Genomic DNA, 7,950 nt, shown 5'->3' on the forward strand with positions numbered 1-7,950 from the left:
CCAGACAGTATTGGCCGGTATGAGCTGGGTTGTTTGAATGCTTGAATTTGGGATGGATGACCCTGGCATGGGGTATATTTCTGAACTGAGTGCACCTTCTCATTTTTATACCCATAAGGCTAATGCATGATCTTACCCTCGAGACTCCCAAGTGGCTGTGTCGACTTCAGAAATTTCATTAGCGCCTCATGTCCAAAGAGAACCCAAAGAATCCTTAAATTCTAAGGAGGGAGAGATGGGAGTGTTTTCAAGCTTTTGTTGCTAAGATTCAGCCATAATCACTCTGTTGCCTGTATTCCTACATTTGACTCATTCTCAACTTTCCCTTTGACCATCTGCCTTCATTTCTATTCCTGAGGAAGCCGTAATGCTGGAGATACAGGCTGACAAGAATGCTTTTGTTACCAGATGTGTTTGGGTGATGTTTATTAGCATGCTTAGGGCATATTATCTAAGAAGGAATAACCTCTGCACTGTCAGGGAGCTTTTCCAGTCCCTTTCCAGTACTTAGGACCATAGAGCACTCCACCTGTAGAGTTGAGAGTTGGCAAATGCAACAGAACATTCTAGTGAACTTCTGTTATCCTTACTCACCACCTTCTAGTAGACAGGAATAAGTCAGTAGGGTAATCAACAGCCTGTGCCTTTTCTTTTAAATTCCCAATTTTTCTTATTTTATCAAGTCTAAATTAAAAGATCTCATACTGTATCATCTAGTAAATGTATTTTCTCTCTTCACAACATTCAATTTTCTTACTTAATAATAGCAATATAGTTCATTCCCTTTGTCATAAATAATTTATATCAGCATTCTAGAAAGTATAGAGGAAAAAAGCTTGAGAAATTACCTTAAGGATATTCATAATGAAGTTCTATTTTGAAAATTACTTTGAAATTATCAAATAAAAAGTAGATGCTGGAAACTTGTATTCAACTTTGTGAACTGCTGGTGAGACTCAGTTCACTGCTTCCTGAAAACTTGGCTTAAGATCCCAGGGGAAGCAAAGCTGCACACAGGTGGCTTATTAACGATGATTCTTGGGAGCAGAAGTGGGGACTGGGGAGTGGGTGGTTAAGGTGGGAATGCCAATCCAATTTTGCTTCTACAAGCTTGTATCATCAACTCTAGGAAACTAATTTAAGAGGAGTCATGTACTATTTGTCCTTCAGCATTTGGGTTATTCAACATAAAGTACACTAGGTACATCTATGCTCTGTGTGTGGCAGAATTTCCTCCTTTTTCAAGGATAAATAGCATTTCATTGTATAGATAGATACTTTGTACTTTTAAGAATTCAGAGTTTCAAAATTTAGACATGTGAGTTATCAGAGTTTTACAAAGTAATGATGTTAATACCTGGTAAGCATGGGTCAACATCTCACCTCATTTTCAAAGCCATCAACCCTTAAGTAATTACAGGTTCTCCGTGTGCCTTGTGAAGTGTAAGTGATTGTAGTGAAGACTGCCGGCCTCTCACAGTGGACTGAGAAGAAACTCAGCTCAGGTTCCACGGATGGTAAGCAGAACGTGGAATTTTCATGGTGATTCCACTTGCTTCTACTACCAAAGAACAGGATCAGAGCACTGCAAGCCTGCGCATCAGCTCTTCAAGCTCAGGGTGCTCTTGGTGCTTCTTCTTGGTGGAAGTTCAACACGAGGACATGGTTTTTCATGGCGGTGATAAAGCTGTTTTAAAATTTTGTGAAAACTCCATGAATCTTTGTTCTTCCTCCAGCATCGTTCTATGGGCCTGAATTGGAGCAAATGTGTCTGTTGGATTAATTTCTAATCAATTAATTATTAGAATTGCTTCTTTCCCCCCAACATTCAGTTTTATACTGGATCTACCCTAACTTGATTTGCATCTACTCCTTATTGATTAATTCTTGTATTCTTATCTCATCCTTTCCCCTGTGCATTTTCTTTCATATGTATTTGAAAACCTGAAGATACCTTTAGTGAATAGGGTTGTCTGTTCTGCACCACAGCTTGTACAGTGTAGACCTGCAGAAATCTAAAGATGAATTTTTCCTTAAAAAAGCAAACATTTAGTGAACCTGTTAAATGGTCTTGGAGGAAAGGCTATCCCAAGTTAAGGGTCATCTGCTATAGAATAAACAGCATTTATGTATTTAGAAATGGAGACTTCAGAAATCTTTTCATTTTATTCACCGAAGTATAAATGCTGTTGGTGTCAGCCTCCTGCTCTAAAAACTCCATTTGTTACTGAGCTGATGTCACACTGTTCTCAGAACTCAGTTTACGGAGCTTGAGGTGCGTTATTCTTAGAAAGTTGGAGAGAGAATTCCAGTGTGCAGATGAAGGTTGTTCTCCCAGCTGGTCTTTCAAATAAAACAACTACAGATTTTTACTCCCAACCCCTAAATACAGTAGTCTCTTATAATGTCTGAAAATAAACATTTATTTTTTCTTGCATCTTAGTTAAATTACAGGATTCTTTTTCAATTGCTTGTTCTAATGGTTCCTAAAATATGTTCTTTTCTTCTCATTATTGAGCATTTATATTTAGCTGAAAAGGAAGTGTGTTGGGGAGTTTAGCGGGATGAGTGCCCTTGAGCCTTTCTCCCTGATTATTCTGGCTGTCATGGGGATCTCTTCACCCAGGTTTCTCAGGAATGCCTGTCATTCTTTACTGGGAGGACATAGGAAACCTGATGGCCATTGGAAATCAATGTCCTCTATAATTAAAATAACTAAACCACCACCTACCAGTCCTGCAATGGAAGTATTGCCTAGTGCATGATGGCACTTGGACACAGTGCTGGCCCTAGAAGGCAGTGTTGTAGAAACACTGGTTGGCCTCTCCTCTCATCCATGTCTTGCCCATCTGTCAGGTAGAAAATTCTGCTAAGGTTGTCAGAACTGAGACACTGGGCTCACCAGACTGGACTGGGGGTGGGGAATGTTGTTTTCTGAACAAATGGACATGTAGAAGCAGATGTTCAAACCTATCTCCTTATATAACTGAAAGGATCAGTGGAAAACCAAAGTATGGGCAAAGATGTTGTGATATGAAAGTAGGGAGGCGTCAAACATGGCCCTAAACCTCAAGCACCCTCCTTGGCTTAGGACAGTGGGGATGAATCCTTGAGAACGAGCTGATGGTGCCCTCCCAGAATCAAGTCAGGGCTGATGGATTCTTGTAATGCCAACCATGGTGCATCACCACTGGCAGAGCTATCTGGAAAGGTAGGCTTGGGGCTGCTACCTCCTGTCTAAGGGGACTACCTTTGTACAGCCTTCTGTGCTGACTTGGACTGGGAGAAGAAGCAGGGTGAGGGTCAAACCAAGCTCACATCACACAGGCAAGTGGGATTTTCTCTGGCCCCATTCCTCACTAACATAGGTTTGCCCCACCGTGGAGGAATTCTTTCCCGAACCAGGAAAAACACCCCAATTGAGCAGGATGAACTGGAGTGTGAGGGTAAATAATGAAGACTGGTACATTATACCTGGATACCCTTTGACCACTTGGACCCAGAGCCGGATTGTGCAGGTGGGCTCACCCATGGGCCTTGGTAAGTGTGTAGTCATTAAATGTCTGCTCAACAGCAACCACTGTCTGATTACCCATGAACAAAATATGTATGTCTTTCTTTTTATAGTCAAAAGATGGGATTCATTGCATGTACTTGGACACAGAGCTTTAATCTCATTACCGTGTCCCATCATTTTATATTTTCCCTATCATACATAACTGGATAGTGCTGATTTATCAGGAGGGCTACAGTTGGAAGCACCTTGGGTAGATGGAGTTACAAAGCTGAGAAAAGTGAGAAAGCCAAGCAGGTGCAGCTGGCATGAGTTTTTCTCATAGGCCTTTAGCAATCCTGCCGAGCCCCATGAGCCTGGCCATCCCCAGCCGGGCAGGCACCCGAGAATCTTCAGACATCACTCGTTCCATGCCTTGTGTTCATGTTCCTCTGCCTCACTCCTTCTTCTCTTCATGTTTTCTATAGTGGACTCATTTCAAATTTTTTTTCCTTATTTGGAACATTTCTTTTCTGATCACACTGGAGTCAGACTTAATTAATTGCTCCTTCTGTTATCTCAGAACACAGCGCTGGGTTTCTCATTAGTGTTTTCTTTCTTTTTCCTCTGCCATCTTTTCCAATCCAGAATGGTCTTGTGGTCAGAATGTTTGTCTTCTCTGTCATTGTATTTTATTCCCTAGAGTGCACAGTACTGTGCTTTACCCCAGGGAGGTGCTCAGTAAAAGCCAGACTTTTTTTTTCCTGAAATGCCCCTAACATCCCTTATATTTTTGTAGAAATTTATGGTAAACATGTGTAGCAGTCACCATTGACTTCACTTATGGCTCTTTGTTACCAGAAATCAAATTCTCCATGTTTTTAAAAAAATGATAGCATAACTAAATTGCTTCAATTATTTGCAATCACTGGACTAGATGACCCTTGGTATAATTTCTTTATACTTTTTTAAATTGTATTTTTACTATAGGTGTATTTCTCCCATGGATTTTGCCAATCTGCAAACTATAATTCTACTCCGCCAATGACATCATATACATATAAAGTATCCAGTCCTTATGCATTTTATAATATCTCCTCAAATTTCACAAGGGAATGATTCATACAACAAACAACAAACAAACAAAAATTAACACCAAACTCTGAGTTGATACGCACAGTTAACTGCAAGATTGCTGGTAGGCTTTGTAGGAGTGGAGCATGGAGACACTTTAAGTGGTCTGGAATTCATGGGTCAGGATATACATATAAACTAACATTAGCTCATTTTCCTCCATAGAATTCAAAAGTATGAAAGCACTAATTTTCTCAGTATAGTTACTGGGATTGGAGGTTCATCAAAACTGCTTGGGAGGTTTGGACCCTACATTTCTGGGACTAGGGCTTCATTAAAACTGCTTGGCCCATAAGTTTGCATCCTATCATTCTCTTCCAAGTGAAGTGTATGGATTACAGTCTTGGTGGACGGTATGAATTGCTCAGCAGCTGGTTTTTCGGGTCAAACTTCGGGTGATGCTCAGGTGCTGACGTTGGATTGTTTTCAGGGTCAAGGTCCCATATCTCTTGGCATTAATTCAGGGGTCTGAGGTTTTAAAGACTGGAAAGCTGTGGAATTTGTGTCCTACAGGTTATTTTAAAATCAGGCAGTGCACACAAGGACAGGTTCCCAGGGCACGGATGTCCATGTGGCGGTTCGGAGGGCTGCAGCACTATGCACCCAAATGGCCCCAGTCCCAGCTTTTCAATGTAAATAACCCACAATCTTTTTTCTATAAAACTCAGTAAATGGGTTAATTCACCTTGCCTAATAGTGACAGTGAACAACAGAGTGCTTACAAACAGTCCGAGGGACTTCTAAATGTCCTCAGAGTAGCAGTCATTGGAAAATAGTTGACTCTCTGGGAATTTTTCTCCCCACTCTGTAAAATTATCTTTCTCTTACACTGAGTAAATTGTTTATTTCTTCATCGGTCAGGACAGGCCCCAGGCAAGGGCACAGCTCCTGATGGCTGAGAACTTTTGGTACTGCTGTATCTGATAATTCCAAGCCTGGAGGATCCTGGCACTTGGCAGAGTTTTTACTAAGAAGATGGGCTCATTACTGGGCCTTGTCCTCTGTGTCTCCAGGATGATGAGCTGGTGGGAACTTGTCCATCACCGAATCCCTGCTTGCTAGAGTCTATCTACTAAGCCTTGAGTGAACCTGGAGCTGCCAATTTTTAAGGCTCTTCGGACTGCTCAAAGTTACATGGGTCATCCACTGCCCTCTACACTTGGTTGTAGGTTGGGAGAGAAAGACCCATAGCCCTCTGAATAGCCAGAGGAAAGCAATTTCAGTTTCCTTAGATAAGAGGGTTGCCATCAAGCTTATTTAAAGTCTTAAGGAAAAGGGTGCTTTGGGGGTACTTTTTAGCAAAGCAAATAAACAAAACAAAACAAAAGACAAACTAAGCTTGTGTAATGGTTTGCATACTGCAAATCACCTTAGCAATGAGCCATCTCAGCCTTTGTACTCCATTTGTGTATTAATGTCCCCGCTTTGCAGATGACAGAGTTAATGCTCAGAGATGCTGTGACTTCCCAAATATCATAATAGAAAGAACTGAAAACTGATTTCTGACCTCTGAGGATGAACTGTGTTCTAGCCTAGCTGAACCTTGACTGAGCAGCCAGGGTCCAGAGTTGATTTTCTGGAGTGAGAGGGAGCGCTAAGGCCTTGTATCTCAGAAAGAGTGAGATGGAGAAAGCAGAGGAAGAAGCTGAATCTGACTGAACTGGGGTGGGGGAATGAGACCTAAATACCAAAGAGTCCAAATATGAACTCTAATATGGTGACACAGGAGACAGGATCCCAATGTGGAATACTGTTATGGTCTTGGATGTGTCCTGCCAAGTTTTATTACCAAAATCATATGTTAATGGTATTTGCATGAGAGACCTTTGGAGGTAACTAGAATTAGATGAGGTCATGAGGATGGAGTCCCCATGATGGCATTAATGGATTTATAAGAAGAGAGGGTCTGGAGCTAACACACTTGCTCTGTCTTGCTGTGTGACAGCCTGTGTCATATTGCAGTGTAGCAGCAAGATTCTTACTACATGCTGTGTAGATACTGGCTCATGATGGTGGATTTCTCAGTCTAAAGAACTGTGGCCCAAATTAACTTCTACCCTTTATAAATCACCTGCTCATAGGTATTTTGTTATAGAAAATGAATTAAGACTGTCCCCAAAATCAGAGCCATGCACATAGGTCAGAATGCAAGAAAGTCAAGGATGGAAAAGGAGAGTCTTTGGAGTAGATGGAAGTCCACGAAATCTGTGCCCTTGGCCTTGAAGCTCCATTCAGAAGTCAGCCAGTGCTGAGTGGGTTGATGAACCCTCTGGCTCTCAGGGTTAGGCTGTCCATGACTCATGCTGCTTCCTTGATATGGTCATATCTGTGAAATCATTGTTCTGGGTTCATTAAGACTGGTATGAGTATTGATATGACTATTTTTGGAGTTTATTTTTTAAAAATATCAACTGTGTCAGTCCTATTAATTTGAATTAACTGAAGATAGCTATGAATTTTTTAGAAGTGGATTTTCTGGAATAAAAACTGAATTCCATAACTCAGCTAGTGTCTTTTTTTCTCTCTCTTTCTCTAAGATAGCATTTGAATTTGGCAGGAGCAGAAGACTGCTACTTCCTGGTTTCTAAATAGGATCTTCCTGTGATATACTCACATCAATTTTTTTGTCAGTCAAAGAAATATTTCTCTTTTCTTCAGATAGGTAATTTTGAAGGAGGTCAAGTAATCACTTGAAAATTAGACAATACCTTTTTCCTGGGCAGCAGTTCAGGAAAACTCACTTTGTGTCAGATCCATGGTGTGGCTGAGAGCAGACCTTCTGCTCCAAATGGGGCTGTGCCTAGCTGATCACAGGAGTGGTACTTTAACTAGTGAGTGGCAATCAGAGCCAGAGCACAGTGGAGGCCACATGGATCACAGCAAATCATGGGTCAACTGCTTTATTTTATAGGAAAGAAAATGAAACTCAGCACTTGACTTTCCTCTGAGTTGGTTTGTTACTGAGCTGTGTTGGAACCCAGTCTCCTTCCAGCCCAGTGCTTTTCTCCATGTGACCTGAAGCCACCCAGATATCCCATCCCTTGGTCAGTATCGTATATATATATTTTTGGGACAGGTTCTCAATATGTAGCCCAAGCTGGCCTTGAACTCAGCAATTCTCCTGCCTCAGCCTTCTAAGTGTTGAGATTACAGGTGTGAGCCACCATACCCAGATATGGTCAATATCTAAAAAGAAAGCATATTGAAGACCCTGGCTACTACTCATCATGGACATAATTTACTTTTTTGACGGCTTATTAAAGACCATGGAGTGAAACAGAGCCATTATACCATCATTATTAAACTCTGGGGCTATGATTTTG

This window comes from Heterocephalus glaber, unplaced genomic scaffold, assembly GCF_053883595.1.
Source record: "Heterocephalus glaber isolate CG9 unplaced genomic scaffold, H.glaber_assembly_v1.0 deba00000331, whole genome shotgun sequence".
NCBI classification, from domain to species: Eukaryota; Metazoa; Chordata; class Mammalia; order Rodentia; family Bathyergidae; genus Heterocephalus; species Heterocephalus glaber.